Genomic DNA, 24186 nt, shown 5'->3' with positions numbered 1-24186 from the left:
CAAAGATAAATCCATCAAAATCCAGATTGTTGCTTTGGTTTTAGGCATAGGGCTTTGGTCATAGCTGAGTTTGATTCCCAACTCTGACATCTATCAGTTCTCAAAGCAAGCTATTCAACTTTCATGAACTTTAGGTATAAAACAATTGCTTCCTTGGTGATTTAAATGAAATGATGGCTGTAAAACACTTAAGCAACCCAGTACATAGCAAGTATTCAATATACGGTAGCTATTATTAGTATAAAATTCCTTTTCAGAGGTATGCAAAAAAATTGCAAAGCAGTATTATGTCATGGTTTGGATATGAGGTGAAAAGCTCAAGGGTTAATGAAGTTTCAGAGGTGAAATTATTATGAGACCTGTGACCTAATCAGTGGATGAATCCATTTGATGAACTAATATTATGAAAAGATTATTGTATGGAGTGGTAACTGGACAGGTAGGGTGTGGCTGGAGGAAATAGGTCACTGGTGTGTAGCTTTGGGGTTTATATTTTATCCCTGGTCAGTGGAGCATTTCCCCCGACTCCTCTGCTTCCAGGCTCCCAAGAACTGAACAGGTTTTCTCTGCCATCCCGTCTGTCATGGTGTTCTGCCTCACCTCAGCCCTGGAGCAATGTAGTCAGCCGACCAGGAACTGAGACCTCTGAAACCATGAGCCCCAAATACTTTTCCTTCTCTAAGTTGTTCTTGTCAGGTACTTTGGCCACAGCAATGAAAAGCTGACTAACACAGGATATAAATGCTAGAGTGGAAGTGGAAAGTTAAAAGTGATAGTTCAGGGTGTGTTCTTCAAACTGGGCCCCTCAGAGTACAGGGCACTCCCAGGTATGTATCCGGATTCAGGAATGGGTATGGGGTTTGGAGAGGGGAAAAATGCCCCCACCACACCTGCTGCCCCAATCATTCCAACTTGATTGACTCCAGTTTTGTTTGATGTGAGTTTGGTTTTTTAATATTGGCCTTTCCTGTCACATTGCATCAAGAATGAATTCTCTCAAAAATCACTGTTGAGACCAGAGATCCTAAACCCAGTTTTCCAGTCCCTTCTTTGGAGGATGTTCGGTAAAGAATTCCCTTCTCTTTTCTGACTTTGTTCTTGTTGTGTAATATGAGGGAATTTGTTTTCTTTGACTGATTACTATTGTTCCCTTCAGGTATGAAATTCTGACAGTTTTTAGACACATGGTAAAAACATGTATAGATTGATTACGCCAAAGAAACATCGTCCAATAAAGACCCCCTTCCATTAAGCATGTTTTCTTTGTTTTGATCTGTTATTTTCTTTACTTGTGCTACCTTTCATCACATTTGAATTCAAAGACTTTCTAGAAGTTTCCAGGCTGTCTGTAATAGCCCACAAAGCAGTAGAACAGTTCAAGAGAAGTAGATTTTGGAAGGTTTTTTGACAAATTGGTCAACTCTAATGCAAATATTTTTAGCTGGAGAATAGCTTTCTTTAATCAGGACCAGTTGCTAAGCTCATTACAACCTACACCTTCAGGGTAAATGGATGAGAACATTTTTTAAATTATAAAAGCACATAATAAAAGGTACCTTCTTAACTGTTCTGAGTGCACAGTTCATCGGTGTTCAGTATATTTATATTGTTGTGCAACAGATATCTAGAACTTTCTCATCTTGCTAAACTGAAACTTTACATCCATTAAACACCAACTTCCAGTCCTTGAAAGGTGCCATTCTATTTTCTGTTTTTATGAGTTTAACTATTTTAGATACCTCCTTTGAGAGGAATCATAGAATATTTATCTTTTTTTTTAGTACTGGATTATTCCATTTAGTGTAATATCATCAAGATTTATCCATATTGCATCATGTGACAAAATTCCTTCCTTTTAAGACTGAAGAATATTCTATTTTATGTATATATCATAATTTTTATCCATTCTTCTGTTAGCTGACATCTGGGTTGCTTTCATTTCTTGGCTATTATGAATCACTACAACAAACATAATTTTGCAAATATCTCTTTGAGATCCTGCTTTGGATTCTTATGGATATACACCTATTTGTGGGATTGCTGGGTCATGTGGTAATTCAATTACACTTATCTGCAGGACTTTCCTGCTATAGGTGGCCTGGGAAACACAGAAAAAATTTTGAAGCTCACATTTGAGAATTTTCACGCTGCTCAGAACTTCCTGGTTTTGTTCCATGCACGTCTATCAGGAAATGGTTGCTCCAGGAAGAAGCAGGAGTTAATCCCAGTGTGGGGAGAGTACCTGCTCTTTTGAAATCCCCAGCATGCTGTAGAGGATACACTCTTGTAAGAACCACATAGTTTCTGACATTCTTTTGGCTCAAGCCTCTGGGGGCATTTCTTGACTTGGCCCTTATAGTTAGAAATCACAAGAATGTCCTTAATGTAACTCAAAATATGTCAGTTCTCACTCCACTCATCTGTAAACTAAATAATTTGCACAAAAATCCCTGTGATCTCACCTCACTTACCTCTAGTAGTTCAATAACTGAAATCATTGAGAACATTTCAGTGATTTGGAAAACCTTCAAACCCAGCTTTGTGGACACCAAGGAGCAGCATTATATGAAGTCAATTTTGCTTAATAGTATATTCAGAACACTCAATAACTGAACCACTAGGTACCATGGTGACAGAAATGAAGGTAGATGGATGGGAGTTATAGCAAGACAATGGATCCCCTGTCTTTAATGTTAATGAGTTGGCCTCTGCCATATATTCCATCTGTTCACATACTGTGACCTCAACATACATGCTGCATGAAAATATAAAAGAAAAAAAATGTACATTAAACAATTGTCTTCAAATTTGGATTTTTGAGGAAATTGATCCAGAAGGTTGATATTTATACAATACTATTTTTTCTCCTGCCCCTTGAAATTAAATGCAGTTACAAAATTTTCATCAAGAAGAGGATGTTTCTATTTCTTAGCTCTTTTCTTCCCTTTTCTGTCAACTATGCTTAACAGGAAAAGCTATGGACAATTACCAGTCAGTTACTGGCCTATGTGAACCGCTGCCTTGGTCCAGGCACCACTGTGAGTTAGAGGTGACAAAGCACCCAGGAATTTGATTTCTTCAAATGCTAGTGATAATTCTTGTAATTGTCAAAGCAGTGGACCTGTCAGAGCTCTTTAATAGGATGTGAGTTTTAAGAATGACCAAGTTCATGCTAGAAAATAACTTTTTTTTTCAATGCTAAGGATCAACTTAGTTCCTTGATCATACTAGGCAAAGGCTCTGCCACTGACCTACACCCCCAGCCAACCAACGTGAAGGCCTTGAAATCTGAGACATTCCCTAAAGAAGAATGAGTATTTTGGTCCCAAAGAAAGAGAGAAGATGGAAGTTTGTAAGTATGAACTTTAAAAATTTATACAGAAAAACTGGTCAAGATGGGCAATTAGAAACACAAAACATACATTTCCAGAAAACAAGACAAATAAGCAAGGACAATGATAACAACAACGACAAATCCCTGGACCCGGAAACAGCCCGTAGGGAAGATTTTTCTATTCCCATTTGCAAACGCTTTATCTTTGTCTTATTGGCTGTGGAGCTAAGAGATTGTGAAACTTCTGACCTCATGTCACATTGAAGACAGACTTGAGTGGCTATCACACCTCCAAGGAGAGAGAGAGACACACACAGAGACCCTTCAAGGAACTGAAGAACTGGGGAAATGCCTCTTTCGGGGCAGAGGTCCCCCAAAAGGGAAGATACAAGGAGAATTTACCATCACTACTTGAAGTCACTATGAAAAAATAAATGCCTGTATGTAAGAGGAGAGGACACAGAGGTCAAGTACATGAGCCCTGGCCTGAGGTTGCTTGCATATAGACCCTGGATCTACCATGGTGAGCTCTGAGACAAACAACTGAGCCTGTGCCTCAGTTTTCTTGTCTCTAAATAGCGGAATGCTCCTTCTGTACTCCTTGAGGTCTTTGGGAGTATTAAATGGATTTTTAACTATGGTACTCCTACAATAGCCACTGGATACATATGCAGCAAGCATGACTACATGTGCCGGCGGTCAAGGGAAAACCCCAACTGAGCAACTGGGTAAGAAGATCTGAAATGTGTAAAATTCTCCATCATGTTTTTTGTCTGTTTGAGTGTCAGGGATTGAACTCAGGGTCGCTCAACCACTGAGTCACATCCCCAGCACTATTTTGTATTTTATTTAGAGACAGGGTCTTACTAACTTGCTTAGTACCTCGCTTTTGCTGAGGCTGGCTTTGAACTGAGGATTTTCCTGCCTCAGCCTCCGGAGCAGCTGGGATTACAGGCGTGCACTGCCATGTCCAGACACCATTGCGTTTTTACTAGCACACAGTAATGGCTTCTTGCTTAAAACTTAAGGAAAGTCATTGCTTCATAATGCCACTTGAGCCTGAAGTAGTCTGGGTCCCTTCTCACCAAAGCCTTACTAACATCAGAAGATCAAAAAAATGAAAGTTGATTGCAAATTTTCATTATTTAAAGACAATCCTGGTCAGGCACAGTGGAACACGCCTGTCATCCTAGCTGCTCCAGAGGCTGAGGCAGGAGGATCATGAATTCAAAGCCAGTCTCAGCAAAAATGAGGCGCTAAACAACTCAGTGAGACCCTGTCTCTAAATAAAATACAAAATAGGGTTAGGGATATGGCTCAATGGTTGAGTGTCCCTGAATTCAATCCCTACTAACCCCTACAAAAGACAATCCTGTTTGTTTCTATTAAGGGACCAAGGCTTTCAAAGATTGTCCCTGGGAGTTCCCTGGGAGAATAAGGGGACACACACACACACAATAATCACAAGCTACAGGATTTCCTGAGAATGCTAAATAAAACCACATCTGGAGTTTCACATTCATAGACTGAATAGGAAATAACCATCATCCTGACCCCAGAAATGAAAAAGGAAGCATTACACGGGGAAGATTATGTTTATGAGGGACACAGTATAAATAAATAAAATGTAAACAATCCATTATTTTCTAAAAATCTAATGCAAGAGGCAAGGGCCTTGAACCTGTGTCTACTGCATCTCGGGGTTGACAAATCCCTCTGAAAACAAATATAACATGTCATGTATGTGTGTATGCTTATAGGTGAAGTTCTTAGCTTTGATTACATTTTTAAGAGTCACCGAACTTATTAAGATCCACTGGACTAATAATATATTGAAAAACATCAGGACAGGAATAAACGCAGTTTCCTTTTTCATGCTTCTGTGTTACATGTGACCAGAGACACCTCTGAATGTCCTTTTTAAACTCCCAGATGATCCTCTAATTAGCACCACCCAAGGACAAAATTTGTATTATCTTTTTTATTTTTTTGATAGCATTGATCCAAGTCCAAAACCACATAATCTTGTGTAAATTCATGTGGAAAACAGTGACACTGAATTTTAGAGGAAAATGTCTTATCATTCATAATAATCTACTATTTCAGAAATGAATACTGATGCAGAACATCATGCCAAAAGGTTAGGACAGAACACACCTGTGTCATCATAAGACATGGATTTCCACAGTGTGGGTAAGACAGGGGAAGGAAAATCAAGGTTGTGTCACAGTGATGCTGCTTGCAGCTGTCCCACCAATGTCCCTGAATCCTAATGAAGGTCTTTCCAGAAGAAAAGCTGCCTTTTATCTGCCTGCTTGACCAGCAACTTAGACACTGGTATTTAGGTTAACTGTCATGTTTTAACTAGCTTTAACATTAGTGTCACCATCCTTGTCATCTTTGTCAGAAAGGAAGTCCTCATATGGACACAGCCACCCAGTCACGCCTCCAACCTGCACAAACGCATGTAACAAGCATATGTGTGTCCATCAAATCCAGACACATGTGCCCTGTGATGTTCCTTGCTTTCCCTTCTTTACAGAATGCAGTTCAGGTCTTGGGGGACTTGGTGGAAAATAAAAACTAAGCCCACGAATGTGTAGTTCAAACTCCTTAGCAAGGCATTCCAGACCCTCTAAGCTCCGTTTCCCTCTTCCCTCTTCTTTTTGCACAATCAATCCCTCTTCCCCAACCTGTCCCCTTGCCTCCTCCTGCCTCAGGCAGTGGAAACAGACTGTCTCTACCACGCCAAAGACTCCCACACCTCTGCTTCTGTCCCTCTACTTGAAATCCTCCTGGCACCAATCAAATTTCATTCTGCTCTCTGCCACCTTCAGAATCCTACAAGGGCCATCTCAAACATGCCTCAGCTCTGACTTCTCAAGTCAGAAGCAACACCTCCCTCTTCTGGGCAATTTATGCATTCCTTTTATTATACAGCATTTAAAAGCTTTCTCTCCAAAATTGGACATTTCACTCCACCTATTCCTCTGCTCCTTTCCCAACTCTCAGACTCCACCATATCCATCTACTGAGCACAGAGGCTCCTCAATAAACGGTGGAGACATGAACCAAGTTGAATGTTGGGGCTACAGAATAGAAGAGAACTCCAATTAATAAAAAGATGATGGTTATTAATATACTTTTATTCTAGATCTGAGCATATTTTTCTTCTAGTTCCAGCAGCTATGAATACTAGAAATGCATTATTTATTTGTAGGTCTCTATTTCAGGCAATGCACGGAATACCCTGGCATTTCCACTGTTCTCTCATCCTATGTGCTTAAATTTGCTTTGTACCAAGGCATCACCATTTAAGAGCTGGGGGATCCGGGCACCAGGTAGATCCTCGCATGGTCATTGGATCTCGAGCATCTATTTCCTTCTTTCTGTCTTTTCTTCCCTCCATCTAAACTATTGTATTGACTTTCTGGTTATTGTTGCAAACACTGGAATAAGAGGACACTCAGGCAGTATTGGAGCAGGACAGACAGGGCAGTTCCCTTGGACTGTGGTGCTTGGCTTCTGCTTTGTTAGCTTATACTGCCCTCTTCTGATTTCTGGACAGATCTGCACAGTTCACTGCAAAAATACACAAAGCCTTCCAGCAGGCAGAGAATGAATTATAGTATATGGGAAACAATATGAAATATCTCCTCACTTAAACTTTAAAAAACTACTCAGTGCTACTTTTCATACTTTTATTAATTCCAAACATTCCCAAATATTCTTAAAATCCAAAATTCTTAGCATTTTTTCCCCTTGTGGTACAAAGTTTATAAGGTTGAAATAAAAGATGGTCCTGGTATTTTACTAATTTTTTTTTTTTTTTTTTTTTGCTTAGTTTCTGGTTTCACCAAAGTCTTCTTGATTGTGATGGCCGTTTGTTTTGTTAGCAAGTGATGTGGTGTCATGCCCAGGCTCTGCCACTCAATTAATTAGGTGACCAGGGTCCAGGACAAGTCATTACCTCTCTCAGTTTTAGTTACTACATCTGGATAAGGCTCTAGAAATATCTTCACTGTGCTCCTCATCAGGGATGGTGGAAAGATAAAATGATTGCATGTGAAGGCCTTTGAAAAACTCAAAGATGCCACACACATATGAACTATGATTATTTCTAGATTAAAAAGACATTTTAATAAGATATATTAGATATTATGGTATGAAGTGAAATGCAAGTTCATTACAAATATTTGATTTTTTTGAAACTATGAAAATGTTTAAAAATATATGAATCTAGAAAATATTATATTTTTGTTTCCTTCCCTGGAACTCCTTAGAATAATATAGAAAATGATACTTTCCTGTGGAACTTTCATTATAATCTTAGCAACGGTCAGGAGGTTAGACTTAAAATCTAAAGAATACTGGTAACCCTACAATTATATATTTTCAAATTCAGAAATTACATTCTTCCTAGCAATAACTTATGGTCCTTAAATAGGCTTTATAGCTTTAGAATAAAAATAATATAATCACAATTAATCGTATGTCTGTTATGACCATGCATAAGGGATTTCACATACATCATCACCTCATGTCAACAGACAAATCCTGCTGTACTATTGTATCCAGTTTGGGAAGAAATTGAAACCCAGAAAAGTAAGAAACCAAGGTCATGTGACTACTAAATGTTAGGATTTAAACTGTACTTGGCCTTGCTCAATAGCTCGTGTTTAATCAACATTAATCTAATTTGTGCTCCATGAAAAAAAAATTGCCCCTGGAAAATTGGAATCTGGGAGTTAAATAATCACTTGGTTTCTTAAGAACTGTCCTACTTCTCTCTGCTGTACTGAGCTAATATATACTTAGCCAAGAAATAACATTTGAGTTCTGATAAGCCTTGTGGTTGTTCACTAACAGAAAATTAAGTACTCCTATTATGTAAATCAAGAAAAAATACACTCTGTGTAATTTTTAAGTTGGTTAATATTGCTTTACATTTTTGTTTTCAATTCTTTTGAGGCACATAAACCTCTTTAAGAATGCTTTCAAACATTAGGAATCACCATTCAAAGAGAAATTAAGAACATAAAAAAGGTGGGATAAAACTGGAAGAAATTAAGTCCCGAGTTGCTTTTTCATATCACCAAGTACTGACGTGAGCTATTAAAATCTGTACATCAGTAAAGAAAATATGAACTATCCTTGATAGAAAACTTATATATGATACAATGACATCAAAATATTAGGCAATATTCATGATGCATCAGAAACTTCATATGCAGTATCTAAATTTATCTCCGACAAAATCCTCCAATGTAGGAAGTCCTATCCCCACTTTACTGGAAAGGTGACTTCAGGTACCTTGCGTTAGGGCCCTGGGCTAGTCATGGCAGGGCCTGAACACACCTAGATCACAATGCTGTCAACCAGACAAAGGATCTGTGGCCCTGGCCAGTTCTGAAACTCACTCAGCACTTCTTGCCCCTCAGGAGCCCAGTTTTAGTACTAGACTTCATCTCAAACTGCACCCCATTGCCTTTTGAGCATGGTATTCTGGATTCCAGTTTCTAGTGGAGGTTGCTATGCCTGTCAAGCTCCCTGCCATCTCTGACTTCAGCCCTGAGCCCTTATGTACTGCCTGGGGACCAGACTCATTATTTCTACTTCATAAGTAAACCCTCCTCAGTGTTTCTCATTTCATACAGTCCATTCTACTCTCCATCCCAACATCCACAAACAAGTAAGAAACCGTCTCCTAAATCCGAGTCACAGTGGAGTCTTTAAAGATTAGATTACTCTAACAATTATTGTTGATTGCCTCCCACAGGACAGACAGCCTCCAAGAAGGTCTAGATGATTGCTTGCCAAAATGCAGTTCTCAAATCCAGAACGCCAGCATCACCTGCAATCTTTTTAGAAATGCAAACTCAGGTTCTAGGGCTGACAGAGTCTACAGAGAGCCACAGGATTTTTGTATACATCAAAGTTTGGGCAGCACCAGTCCTAATTATCCTTAAATCTAGGGCATGGAGTGCCCCTGGATTTTATAGGACCTCAGTGCATAGTTCTATGGCCCTTGTGGGTAGAAAACATGCAGAGGCTGCTTAGCCTAAGGATGAGCAATGTCTGAGAAGCCCATGGCAGATGCAAGAATTTTTATCAACATTCTAGTCTCTCCCAGGGGTGGGGAGGGAGTGGGAGCTTGGGAAAAAGAGATGATAGGTGGCTGCCTTGGTTTTGGGGCCAAGAAGGAAACATCATGCAGTAGAATCACACTCCTGTGGAGGACAGCTGAGTCCTGGCATCTGTAAGGAAGAGGAAAGTACTCTCTGGACATACTCATCATTGGTCTTTTTGACATTGCTGCTTTGACATAAATACAAAGCATTGTCTTCAGTACTTTCATAAATCCATCAGCCAACTGATTATCACACACACACACACACACACACACACACACACGCTCCCATCATATATGCACATATACTTATGTACATTTTTCATCCAATTTAAATCAGAATTTAACTTTTCAAAGGACTCTTTTTCATCTTTAGAATACCTCCTTTCATCTTTCAGAAAACCTCTTCTCTCCACCTAATTAATTTTCTTACATTTGTTTCCAAAATGGAAACTGCTTTTTATTTCCAATTACAAAGATATAAAACAAAATAAAGATTTTTAAAAAATCAGTCTTAATCCCTCAAATTGCAGAAACCACCATTAGTGTGAAGGTGTATATCTTTCTCCCAGAGTTTTAAAAAAAAATCTGTAAATATATATAGACAGGTTTATATTTTAAATGATAATTTATATCTTTGTTTTGTTTTCTTTTTACAAAATAGGTACATATTATACATATTTTTTCATAAGCAAATTTGTTTAATTAATAGTATATATTAAGCACATATTTCTTTGCCAATAAATTGATATCTATATTTATTTTGAAAGATTGCACTCTTAAAGCATAATGTTCATAAAACAATATTTTGTCATATTGTATTTTTTTGAAGGTGATATTGAAAAATTTCCTTCATGGTGTGCATGTGCCCAATACATAGCTAGGTGTGGAACAATTTCCTTCTTTGCAACAGAGCACAAGAGACATTTGCAAAAATAGCTTCTGGGGAGGGAGGGGACTTAGCTCTTTGCCGAGCTCTAACCCTGCCCCTGGTTTTAAAAGGCAGTGTAGTGGTGATGAGTGAGGGCATGAGGTCCTGGCCTTGGACCTCAGTCAATTCTGAGTTCCATTCCTAAGTTGATCACATAGTCATTCCAGGCCTGGACATGGAACCAGGCATTTCTTTATTAGTTAAAGTGAGAATATTAGTGTTCACCTCAAAAGGAGCTGTTGGGAGGCTCACATGAGGCTATCCCTGCAGAATATGTGGCATGACATCTAGCCTGTAGCTCCATGTCTCCCATACACAAGGACTTAAAAATCTTGACTATTATCTAGGAGTGAGGCAGGAGAGTATATAAAACCACCTCCAGAAAGTAGGTAGGTAGGTGGAGAGAGAGAGAGAGAGAGAGAGAGAGAGAGAGAGAGAGAGAGAGAGAGAGGTGGGAGGAAAAGGAAGAGAGAATGACAAGATACCCAGTCAGCATGAAGAGAGTGGCTGAAGGAATTTTTCAGAACATGCACATTTAAGAAAAATACATGGAAACCAAGAGTGTGCAGGTCTGAGTAAAAGCTGGTGGGAATCCTTTCCCTTTGACTCTGAGCCATGGGGGAGAAAAATGAGCATACTCTGCAGCCAGCATGGATGCTCTTCTCTGCCATCTTTTCTAAGGCAGTAAGGCAGGGCGGTGTGGGGTTGAAGGTAGGACTGCCATGTGTCAGCTGACCAACCTGGGACAGCACACATAACCTTTCCACCTATAGAGCTGCACATACATTTTATCTGTCCATCTATATTGATTTGACTATTGAGAGATGTTGATGCTTTAGTGTTAAAGTACTTCTACAGACAACCAGAAACACATGTGCAGAAAGAAGGGGGAGAAGGAGAAGGAGCAGGGCTGGGGTGAGGAGAAGTTAGGCTCATTTCGCTTGCGGCAGTGTGGGGGCATATACTCCAGGGACACCGTGGAACCTCTCTGCAAGAGGGATTTGGGGGATTCTGAGGCAGGATCTGAGAAGAGGGGTGCTGTTCCCAGGTCCAGAAGGAGATCATTTCACAATCTCGTAAGCTCAGTTCAAGAATCAGGAGGAACAAAGTGGTCCTGGGGGGTCACTGGTGAAGTCAGCCAGCACTAGAGGAGTTAGCCATGGCTTCTGCAGCTGTGGTGTAGCCTTGCAAAGGGACACCGTGCACTTGCTATTATCTACGTAAAGTACCGTAGACGTTCTGTTATAAACATCACAGAAGGATTACCAACCTTGCTATTTTCCTTTCTCATTAGGGAAACACGTGGGTGTGTGTGTGTGTGTGTGTGTACGCAGGCGTGTGTATTTCAAGTAAAAAACAAATGTCACTTATGAAACTGAGGGCAAACCTGAATAAATCCTCTAGTTTCACTGTTTCTAGTTATTTGCTTTCATCGCTGACTTTATTTCCTCAGCTAAATGACAAAGTACATGGCCCTCAGTAGCTTTGCGGTAGATGGCATCTCTGATTATGGTCAGTGGCTAAGGGTTTTTCAGGAATTTGGAGGCAGCTTTGTTTTGCCCAAGCAACAGAGTCAGAAGACTTCCAATCCCTTCATTTGGGGGACACGTGCCAGTGTCTGATGTGGAACCTTTCAACATCAGAGGGCGGAAAAAGCTACCCTCAGATTTTGCTAACATTGCCAAGTTTCTGAACTTGCATCCTACGCAGAGCTGTGAAGTTTGATGACGCATGTGCACACTGCGTACTTCGCGGGTCCTGCCTCCAATCACCTTTCCCCACACCTCAGACCACCCTTCTCTTTCTCCTAAAAGTAGCCCTTAACCTCATTCTCAGACAGGCAAATTTGGGATTTGGAGATTGGTGCTTCATGACAGACTCTCAATGTTGAGAGCAACCCCTTGTTGCGGTGGGTGGCTTACTGCCTGTCAAAACGGCACCATGCGGTAACACACAGAAAGCATTTATACCTGCTGGGCTAGGCAGTTCATACATGCTAACTCCAAGCCGCAAAGCCATTCTCCCAGGAAAATAAGATTATTTATTCCATAGATTCTATGGCAAAATTCAAGAGGGCACAACTACTGTGTAGCTCAGCCCCGATTTCAAACCAGGACAGTCAAATCCCCTTCTGTCCTCCAGCCCAGCCCCTCCAGGCTGCCTCCCTGTCTCAGGGTTAGGTGCTTTCACCAGATCCCTGTGTTATTACAAAGCTATTCTAATAAATCCTCTCTCTCACCTTTCATGTTTATGCAATGTGTATGCATGGGAATTGCATGCTAATGTTTTGTCAAACTGAAAAATACTTGCCATTTAGGGGGTTATGGGAGAATAGAGGGACTTTATATTAGGTATAGGGGAGTGAAGAAAGGGGAAGGGGTGCGCGGGAAGGAACGATAGTAGAGTGAAGCAGACATGACTACCTCATGTACGTGTATGACTGCATGAGCCATGTGATCCTGCAATATGAATAACCAGAAAAATGAGAGATTACACTCCATTTATGTATGATCTATCAAAATGTATAAATGCTTTCTACTGTAATGTACTACTAATTAGCACAAATAAAATTAAAAAATTAAAAAGAAAAAAAATTTACAAGCCATTTCTGCCTGAGCTGAATCTACTTCTGGGCCAAACAGCAGATAAGAAAATACACTCCCCAGGGAGGTAGAGGTGGTGGGGGGTGGGGCTAACTGGAATGGCCATGAATCTGAATCAGATGTCTTCAGACTCTGTTGTTGGTGTAATTCCTTCTGATGGTTCTGTACTGCCCACCAGACTGGCTGTGGTTTTAAGGACTTTACACGTATTATTTTCTGCAAGCCATGCAAGTAGGCTGTTAGGTGGGAATTGCTATTAATCTCAGTTTATAGATGAGGAAAGGAAGTAAACAGCAGTTGACTAACCTGCTCAAGGTCATCCTGCAACAAAAGGGGGTGAAGGAGGTTCAAACTGGGCCTCTTGATGCTGAGCTGTGTGTGTGCATGTGCACATGCATACATATATATATATGTGTGTGTGTGTGTGTGTGTGTGTGTGTGTGTATAACAGCATACGTAATATATGCCTATCATCTATCTATCCATTATCTATCTATCTATCTATCTATCTTTCATCAGAACTTTGCTTTTGCAAAGATCAGGATCAACAGCAGAGACCTGAAAGTCAACATAAAAGATGTGCAAGGCTGTATGGTTTCACTCCCAGCAGGAGCAAGGAATAAAAAAGAGTTGACCGGCTGGGGTTGTGGCTCAGTGGTGCAGTGATTGCCTTGCCTTTGTGGGGCACTGGGGTCGACCCTCAGCACCACATAAAAATAAATAAGTAAAATAATGGTATTGTGTTCATCTACAACTAAAAGAATTTTAAAAATTAAAAAAAAAAAAAAAAAAGGAGATGGCTCAGGGGGGCCAGTCTTGGGCAATTCTGCTCTGCAGGAGGGACCATTACTACTGCACATAGGCGGAATGAGCATGGCAGTGCATTAGTAGATATTTGCTCTGGACTCCAAGGCTCAGAGCTGTTCTGGCTCTCAAGAAGTGGTGCATGGAGGCAGGCTGGGAACTGGGCTGGAGGTGATTCTACAATGGGATCTGAGGACAAGCCTGGGCTGGTTGGAGAGATGCCACACCCATTAATAATGTGTTATGGTCTGGGTGATAGTTTCCTTTTCAGAATCTTTGAATTCTTAATAAAACCATATTTTAGCATATCTCCAGTTTCTGCCATGCTGTGGGCCATTATCAGCAGTGACCATCCCCTGCTTGGACTAAGCAGCAAGATACCGTGCCCTGGTCTCTTTCAGGCCAGTGGGTGTTACTGTGGGGAGTTGAGTTCAAACATCTTAATGTTCCCAGGCATCCCACAATGGCAAATGCAGCAGTCTGGCAAGAGGCCCTAGCAGACAAAAGGAAGGTCTTTCTGAAGCAAATGGTCCTTAGAAAACTCTCAGGTGAAGCTCAGGAATGGCATTCCCAAAGCTGACTAACTTCTAACTGGTAGAGGTTTATCCATTTTTTATAAACAGAGGGACTGTAAGATTAGAGTACAAGGTTTTATCTTGTTAAAAAGACATTTGAAGAAGAAAAGGAGGAGGCAGGAGAAATGAAGAAATAAAGAAAAAACAAATTAACAGTATTTACTAAAGCTGAGCACATGTATACACTGATGTAGCAAATTCTTTCCTAGGTAATTATCAACAGAAATGGCTACCTGTGATCCCCTAAAGACTGGAGTACCTGTAACAGACTATTTATCTGTTTGTAACAGACTCAAACTAGAAACTACCCAATGCACATCAATAGCAAAAAGGATAAAGCAGTTGTGAATATTCATCAAGTGTAATAAGATCCAACAATGAGAATAAACAATAAACAGTTTACCTCTATTCCCAACAACATGGTAGAATCTCACAAACATATTGTAGCATACAAAACCTTGTAAGTCATGTGCTTCTATACACATAAAGTTCCAAAAGGGGTCAAACAAATCTATACTGGGAGATGCAGCTCACTCTTCTCTGATGGCCACAAAACCTTAGAAAATTCACAGGGAAACTATCCACCTGCCATGTGGAAGTCCTCCAGGGGAAAATATGACAGGGGTGGCCTGGCATGGGACCACAGAGAGATGGGAGAGGAATTCTAGGGAGGCCTATGGCAGCAGCAAAACTTGGCTCAGCAGGTATGTGAGGCACTGTATGAAGCTTAACCCTGGCTGTGTTCTACCTGGAAAGGACCTTGTTGATCCTGGTGCACAAAACTCTAACCTTATATTTGGAGAGCAGGAGTCACAGTCTCCTGAAGTAATTATCTGAGGTCTTCTATTTCCTATCCCAAGTTCTCCTGTGACCTCCTCATTGATTGAAGACTCCTCAATTATTTGGCTTACAAAGTGAACTAGAAGTGACGCACCATTCTCAAATCTTTGGGCCTGGCTGGTGACAAGAGGGAGTCAGAAACATTAGCAATTATAATAAGATTTTCTGGAACAAATCTCTTCCCAGTAAAATGAGTGGGTTTTTCCTGAGTTTTTGACATAGTACAGTGGCCCATAGTGTTTCTTGCTGTTGCTCCAGGTTCCTGGAAGGATAGAATCACTATTGTTAGTTCTGCCTGTGATTCTTTTCCATTATGTCAGTTAGAAAGACATGATGGCCTTTCCAGTCAGACACTGGAACAAGGTGGAGTTCATTGTCTCTCACAGTTTATCTGAGAATCAGCTGAAAATGCCACAAAGAACTCTTAACTCAAATTCAGAATCTGTTGGGTGACTCACAATCCTGACCACTGTCTAGCTTATGGAAGCACCTAGGGGACCTCTTTCTTTGCACGTAAAACAAAGGAAGATGATACGTGTGTGTCAAGAAAGTTCTGAGAAGAGTGATTTCATATATAATGAATTTTGTATTTAGTATAGAGGTGGTCAACTTGTTCTTAAAAGGAGACAGACTGGACAGATAACATATTTCCTCTTGAAGTTGGAACTTATATCTGACTTGTTAATTAGCTGTGCATTCATAACTGTGAGCCAGAACTTCACTTAACTCACAATTATAAGCTTAAGGTGTCAAAAAGGCTACCACCCGGAATAAGCCAAGACTTGAAAAGGATATAAAAGTCAATATTAGGAAAAAATGAAGGGAAATTACAAGAGGGGTTGTAAGTTTTGTTTGAGAACTTAAAAAGAATAAGGAAGCTATTTGCCTTTTGCCTGGGGCAAGTGACGTATTGTTGATAGATTTCAGGGAGAAAGTAGACCATCCCCCATACAGTAGTCTACGCAGAGAAAGCTGTTCAGAGAGAGAAAGGTGAGTCGATGAGGTCCAAGATTTGTTGTGGAGTTTTTTAAAAGATGAAGTTGATTCAATGAAGCTGATCAAAGGTATCTGGTCCGGTGGATGAGGCAAGTTAGGGTAAAAACTGTTTTCTTATCTGCCTAAAATAATTTTTGAGTGGTCACAGACAACATGAGAGATATCCAAAAAGGGGAATAGAAGCACATTCACATTGACTTAGACTCTGCAAACTCTAGATCAGCAGGGCTAATGTTGGTATTAAATAAATTCTAGGACAATGTATTGAAAGGATGATCATGATGTAATGACGTGGTGATCCTGGGGAGACATGATGATTTCTGAGAGACACCGTCTGAAAGTCTAAGTGGATGGAGCTCATTGCCTTGGTTGATGGTTTACTGGAGAAGTAGGAACAGTGCACAGATTTGGGCATGGTAAAGACCAAAGGTCACATGACATCCTTACAAGAAAAGGGAGAAAGGTAACCATGTGGATGGTTCTGTAGTTGTTTGCACTGGTCTAACATGCAGGTCACAGCATTCTGAGTGGAGGTCTCTAGCTGTGAGGCAGGGCTCCAAGGCACTCTCCTCTTTCATATTTTACTTCTAGCTGAAGAGATTTATATGGTGCACAGATCATATCTGTGACTACTGATGAAAAGCTGACATTTGTAGTAGGAAGGATGATTTACAAATAAAAAGAGAATTTAGAATAATCTAAGAGTATTAGAATACTCTATCTCAGCCTCACATTTTAACCCGTAAAATGGGGACAATATTATCTTTCAAATAGAGTTGCTGTGGAGAGCCAATAAAATAACAGATTAAAAAGCAATGCATTGGGGCTGGAGTTGTAACTCAGTGGTAGAGTGCTCACCTCACACCTGTGAGGCACTGGGTTCCATCCGTAGCACAACAAAAGAAATAAAATAAAGCTATTATGTCCATATACAACTAAAAATATTTTTTAAAAAGCAATGCATTTAACTTCATGCTTAGTGCTTTGTTAGTACTCAACTATTATTTTCTTTGAGGCTGCTAATAATACAGTTAGAGGCAACAAAGAATACAAAACAAAATAAAACACCAAACACTCTTGGACTTTGGTCCAAACATCAACTTCATATGTATAGAACCAGGAAGGTGTGACTTAATGGAAATTCATAGGGTGTATAGATGTTCAGGTTGACTTAAACTCAGCATGAGCCGACAGTGTATCTATCATTAAAATCTTGTGTCTGATTTCAGTTGCCTCAACAGAATTTTAGTGTCCAGACAAGGAAGGTGGTTGGTTATTCCTTTTGCCCATTTGAAGGTCTCTCCACATTGCAGGTTCTGAGTCCAGAGCTGGGCCACGCACCCTGAGAGGTTCTCAGCCCTGGCTGCAAATTAGAATCACCTAGGGAAGACTACCAATGTTTCTGGCCCCCAAACCAGAACATCTCATCAGAATTCTGGCCACTGGTTTAAATTAATTATTGATCATTAAGAGCTTCTTTTTAGAGATCCATTCAGGACTGTGATGAAATTTGAAACTTAGATATTTAACAAATTTTTAAACAAAGATTCAGAGTTTATTTAAGATAGGTGGGAAGGAGTCATCAAACAATGGAAGGGCTATGATTTAGAAGGATAAGATTTATTTAATTTTTGTCTCCAGAGGGCAAAGTTTGTACTGCTGAATAACTTAACAGAGAAATAGGTATTTTTAACTTATAAGAATAATATTAGAAACAATATTGCTACAAGATTAAATGAATTACTTTGGGAAATTATTAAATTCTCACGATTGTTGGTGTTCAGTATTTTTAAAACTACTTTCCAGGGATGGTATTGAGGATGCTGTATACATAGAACCATTATATTTCAATTCAATAATACATTGGTGATTTCATTAAAATTCCTTATTCTTTTTGTTGATTTAAAATCAACCATATTCACCAAAAAGTCTGGGGTCAGCTATTGTTTTGTTTTGATTTTTGTGGAGCTGGGAATCAAACCCACAGCCTCATCCGTGTTAGGTAACAGCTCTACCACTGAGCTACATCCTCAGCCCAGAATACTGGTATTTTTTAAAAGACTCTCAAGGTTCCTTGCTACCTCCTAGAAATGTTCTGGCTCCTTATGTCAACTTCTGTTGAGAATCCCAGTGATAAAGATGACATACTATTATCCAGGATTGTAGAAAACAATCCATTATTGTTTAAGTCCATTTTCTGCTACTGTAACAAAATAATTGGGGCTAGGTAATGTATAAAGAAAGAGATTTATTTGGTTCACAGTTTGGGAGGCTGAAAGTCCAAGATTAGGCAGTCCCATCTGTTTTTGTGTCACAATATGATGCAGAAACAAAAAGGGTCAAAGTCTTATGCATAAGAGAGAACACGCTAAGACAAGAAGCCAGAGAGGTTTAGGGGTCAATTTGCTCTTTTTTTTTTTAACAACTGGATTTTATGGAAATTAACCAATGTCCTTCAACAACTACGTTAATCTCTTCCTAGGGTGATGGCTCATTTGCCCCTCTCTAGGACTCATTTCTTAAAGTTTCCACTACCTCTCAACATGCATGCACTGGGGACCAAGCTTTCCACACATGAACCTTTGGGGAACAAGCTCAAACCATATCCAAACCATAGCAAGTTCCCCCATGCATAGGGAACCTGGGAGAGATTTTAGATGTAATTAAGGTAACTAAAGCTCAGAAAGTAAGAAAACAGTGAGAGTGAAATGCAGAAACTTAAGGTCCTCTATCATTCGCTATGCTGTTTGACTATTCTAATCTCAGACAGGTGGGTTGAATCCTATTCAAAGTACTTCATAGAAAGGGTCTTCATTATGTCACAAAAGATTTTTGATCCTCAACCAATTACCCATTGATTTGAAAGCAGTCAATACAATTGAATTCCATTGAAATAAGAGGGTTTGATCGGCCCTAGGAGGTTGTGACAATAGAAGATTAAAACCGTACTCCAGGACTCAAAGTTCTGGAATACTATCTGTCTGGCCCAATACTTTCTGTTCCTATTTGTGATGTGTTCATTCTGAATATTTAGTTCATCAAAAAGGAGGAAAAGTGCCTTGGCAAACAAGAGAGGTTTATTTCATGTAGGTTATTCATCAGTGATCAGAGAACAAGAACTATCACATTAATTCCGCAAAGTTCTGATGGATTCCTTTATTTCACTGCCAGAGACTGACTAGGAGAATGATTTTTCTTTTAAACCCTTGAGCTCAGTCTCACCACAACTTAAGTCATTAATTGATCCAATGAATGGGGAGGGCCTTTGTTTTAACTAGATTCCCGAACCTCTTTGTTTGTCTATGTGTTTTCTTGAATTCAACATAGCTTTTAAAAGAATTGACTGGTTTTGAGCAATCTAGCATACTATCAAAGGATATTAAGAGATACCTTCATAATTTGATTTGGTTTAGATCATTTGGAGTCAAAATGGGTCCAAAGTCGAATTCTTTAGACCTACAATACTTTGGGTATTTAACAAATATTTTTTGAATTAGTGAATAATTCTCTTAACATTAACAAAGATTGAAATTTATTTTTATACTCATATTTCCTCATGTGATTCACTTTATTCTAGGGAAGTTCCATAGTTTTGTGAATGTGTTTTTAATTGTCTTCTCTCTATCCCTTCTCCCATTTCTCAGTTACTAACAGAACCCCAATTTTGTTTAGGGCAGCCTTGTGCACAAGAAAATACGCTGGCCACTAGGTGGAGGCAGGAGGTACAGTCCTAGCCAATGAGCCAGACCTGCTGAAAGCTTCTAGGAAAGCTCCGGTTTCTTACGAAAGGAAATGGAAATGGTACCGGCTGATTCATGTTTTCGAGTCTCAGAGCAACCACTTGAGTATCCTTCTTGGGAAGCTGGGAAAAAGCCAAGAGAACTGCAGAAACAATGGCCCTGACATGGAAAGTTCACAAGAGTCACAACAAATATGACCTATGAAACATGTGGAATGTGGTTTCTGGTAGGCCTGCAGCACTGTTCTGTCCACAGGCAGGTAACTGAGACTTGGGTGACTAAGTCGTGTATTCAGGCAAATGAAAGAGGAACATTCAGACTTTTTATCATGGATAAGAGGTTAGAAAACTTAATGTAGTCTTAGCAATGTAATTCCTACTCAGAAAGATTGGAGCAAGGAACACCAAGAACAGAACCCAGGGAAGAGGAACAGTTAGAAGACAGCTAACAGCTAAAGGGAAATGGAATGCATGCTTTCATTGTATGCAGTGACTGATTCTTCACCTAAAAAAGTTTGAACCTAAAAGAAGCATGATTAAAGTCAAGAAATAGTAAATATGAAAGACCTTTCATTTCTTTATGATTTATTCAGTTACCCTTGTATGAGGCAATACTTACCTGGCAGTGAAAATTTTTGTTGGGTATTTTCCCAGTTAGTTCAATGTTTATATTTCTATGAATTTCCTTTCTGGTCATTCTATGATAGTTTAGTAGGGACATAAAAATAAATATTTTGGTGTTGTGTTGATTCTTTAAAGAATCACATTGAATTTCTCTAATGTGGAGGTGAGCAAAATTGTTTTAGTAAAGGATTAGATGGCAAATATTTTAGGCTTTGTAGACCACATGGTCTCTGTGGCAACTACTGCTCTTCACCATTGTGTGGGAAAGCAGCTCTGGACAATATACAAATGATATGTGTGGTTGTGATTAGATAAAATTTGATTGTCGATCCCTACTCTGAAACAACACCAATATGAAATGCCAACTTTCTGGGATAGGTTAAGCTACTTGGTCTTCATTTCCTTGATCTTTCCCTATATGAAGTGGCTATATTAAGACAATTCTCAACAGACTCCAGGAAAGACAACAGTCATGGAGAAAAATAAAACCATATTCATAGAGGAAGAAACAAGGGAAGGCAAATATAAATTTTTACTATAATCAGGTCATAAACTCAGATATATGTATAAATACAAACTCCTTTTGTGCCTATTATGATCTTTAAAGACATAGGAGGATTAATAATTGTAGATTCCTAAAATTTCCAAATTGGAAATAAGCATCACATTTTTGTTGACCAGAGAGCCAGGTGTGGAATCTGGGGGTTTGGAACCCCAAATGAGTGGACTCTTCACAGGTACCACAGGAATGTTCTCAAAAAAAACACACATTTCTAATGGGGGTGGGAGGGATGAGTCCTAATATAGAAACTCTTCAGTTCCTTTAGAGGAAATTTTTGTATAAAATTAAAGCATGATATTAATGTTGCAAGACTTCTTGTTGAATTTTGCTTTTGTGTTGCAGATTTTACTGACTGAACACAAACATGTATTGTCCAGCTGATGCCAGTTTTCATGGCAGAGCTCACTAGCTCTTTGTAAATTCGGTGCTTCTTTCGGGACTGAACTGCAGTGTAAACAGTGATAAGCTCTTAGTCCCAGGTGCGTAGGCCAGCATGGTTCTCCTCCTGGGTCTCCGGGAGCATCTCACACACATCCCAAAGTGCAAGAGTAAGCCATCGCAGCAGGGTCCATGACTCACCAGAGTCCTGGGGTCTTCTGGGCAGCTGTTCACCTGGATGTCCGAGAGAGAACTCCAATTTCCACACAAAAGGAGGTAGTATAAAGGCAGGCTGTTGATGGGTGAAAGAAAACAAATGGACATCAAATAGCTGGGAAGTGGGCAAAACATTGTGGTTATTTTCTTTCTTCTGGGCAAAAAGACAAAGTCAAAAAACACTAATACTCATTTCCAGTTTCTAAATATGCTTGTCTGAAGTTCTCAGCCTTCAGGATGCTTCCCATCAAGTTAATATCTATACGACTGCCCTCTTTTGGACAGAGACCAAATTTCATTCTTGTATCATGTTTTTCTTGCAGGCCTGGAAGTAAACCAGAAAGGTTTGAACTGAGCTGTAGGCCAGGGGGCTCCCAACCACCTACGCAAAGCCAAAGTTCTTGAGATGTATATTTTTTCCCATGTTGGCAGTTGAGGACATTGATGTCCATTTTGAGTCTAAAATCAATACATGCTACTTTTTGTAATTGGTGAATACAAAGCTTTCAAACTTTCTTTTTGTGGTAGCTAAGTATAGTACTTAAAATCTTGAGTCAGCTGCTTAGACTGGAGCCAGGGCTCATTTCAGCCCCAATGGCAGTCCCTGCAGCTTCTCTGAAGAAGCAAAACCCTCAAGTCCAACTTGAAAGGCCCCCCCAAAGGGATTTCTGGGTTTAGAGAAACCCAGAAAGATTTCCTTTGCAAATTTCTTTCTCTGTTTAAAACTGCATTTTTATGAATTGATTCTCAAAACAGGAAGTATTTTTCTCTTCAAAAACTATGGTGCCAATATTATTACAATCACAGACAAAATTTCTGCCAAATTTCTGCAGCTTGGTGAACCATAATACTCCATAATACTCTCAGTATGTAGTGCTACAGTCGTCCAAGGACATGGGAACATGCTGGGATGTGTAGAAGTTAGAGGAATGGATACCTGTCCACATGAGATGGTCCCTGGCATGTCTTCTCACATGCCCTCCAGGTTTCATTTGTTTCTTATTTGGTGATGTAGCCCCTTGGCACCTTTGTGGGCTTACAACACAAATTAGAATACACCAATAGTGGCTTTATCTTATGTGAAGATCTACTATAAATAAGAATCAATTTGGGAGAGGGGGGCTGATACCAAGGAGTGAACTCAAGGGCACTCAGCCACTGAGCCACATCCCCAGCCCTCTTTTGTATTTTATTTAGAGACAGGGTCTCACTGAGTTGCTTAGCACCTCATTTTTGCTGGGGCTGGCTTTGAACTCATGATCCTCCTGCCTTAGCTTTCTGAGTTTCTGGGATTACAGATGTGTGCACTGCACCTGGCAAGAATCAAAACTTTTAAAGAATTAAAAGAATTAATTTATAATGCAAAATAAGACAAACAGAACATTCTTTGCCATGGCAGACCTATTAGATGTGCAGAATATCCTAGCCTATCCACCTAAGACCAACAGGGACAGAACTGAAGTCTGTAAAATCAAATTTATTAAACCATTTCCAGAGAAAGGAAGAGATGAGTTATTATAGGATTTGAGAGAGGACTAAAATTAAAGGGAAAGTTCAATGAAGCGATGCTTTGATAGGCTTATGGTAAAACTGACTGCAGGGAAAGTCTAATCTGGACCATGGCATGAACTTCAGGTCCTTGGAAATCACAAAGTTAAGACTGATATGTGGAATATTGTCCCTAGGCATTCCTATTCAAAAATTTTCAGCTGGGCAGGAAGTTGGGGTGCTTCGCCATGTCAGTGACTGAAATCCTCCAAGCAGAAATGGAATGTCTCATCATATAATTTCAAGCAGCAGAGTGTTCTGATGGCCTTTGATAGCAGAGAAAAATGTTTTTCTATGAATAAGAGAGCAGTAATCCCTCCAAAAAGAGAGTTTATAGGATACTCTGGAGTATCTTTGAGAAATACTGTTTCCCATAAACTTTGCTGCTGGTTTCATTGTGTCTGTGGTTCCAACTTAATGGATGTCTGTCTAGATGAATTTCCTTTCCTAGGGAAATGGCAATTGACCACCCGAGTTTGCTGGGTGTGTGTGGGAAGACCAGCAGAGCAAGATCGTTGGTAAGCCCAAAGTTGGAGAGCCTTGGGCCAAGACTGGCAGCCAGACTCACTCACATTGGCCTTGACCCTTGCTCCCTCCTACCCTTCCATCTCTCCTGGGTCCTTCCTCACTTTCCCTTGAGAAGAGCAGAGAAGATAATGGGTGGCCAGAGCTCTCTTTTGAAATATACTTTCTTCTTTATGGTCCAGTTTATGTTATCTTCATAGTTTAACTCTGAGAGGGGGATAAGGGCCACATGTTATTTCCAAATTATTGGGAGAGACACCTCCCAGCTTGCCCTAAGATATAGCTGCCAATGGGGTTATAATTTTGGCTGTGGTCATAGTTTGGTTGAATTATAATTGTAGAAAACACTAAAAAAAATCATCTGATCCAATACCTTCATTT

General features: G+C 39.8%; 1 long non-coding RNA gene across 1 annotated transcript in view; it reads right to left on the bottom strand.

Annotated features, from left to right (window-relative positions):
- The window catches only part of LOC306665305, a 100942-nt gene that overhangs the window by 35708 nt on the left and 41048 nt on the right, over positions 1-24186 (bottom strand). The window contains exon 4 of the long non-coding RNA XR_013764966.1: positions 15167-15330. This is a non-coding gene — a long non-coding RNA (uncharacterized lncRNA). The remainder of the gene's footprint in view (positions 1-15166; positions 15331-24186) is intronic.

Source organism: Sciurus vulgaris, assembly GCF_902686455.1.
Source record: "Sciurus vulgaris genome assembly, chromosome: 7".
Taxonomy (NCBI): Eukaryota; Metazoa; Chordata; class Mammalia; order Rodentia; family Sciuridae; genus Sciurus; species Sciurus vulgaris.
This window is presented reverse-complemented; position numbering and strand designations above follow the sequence as displayed.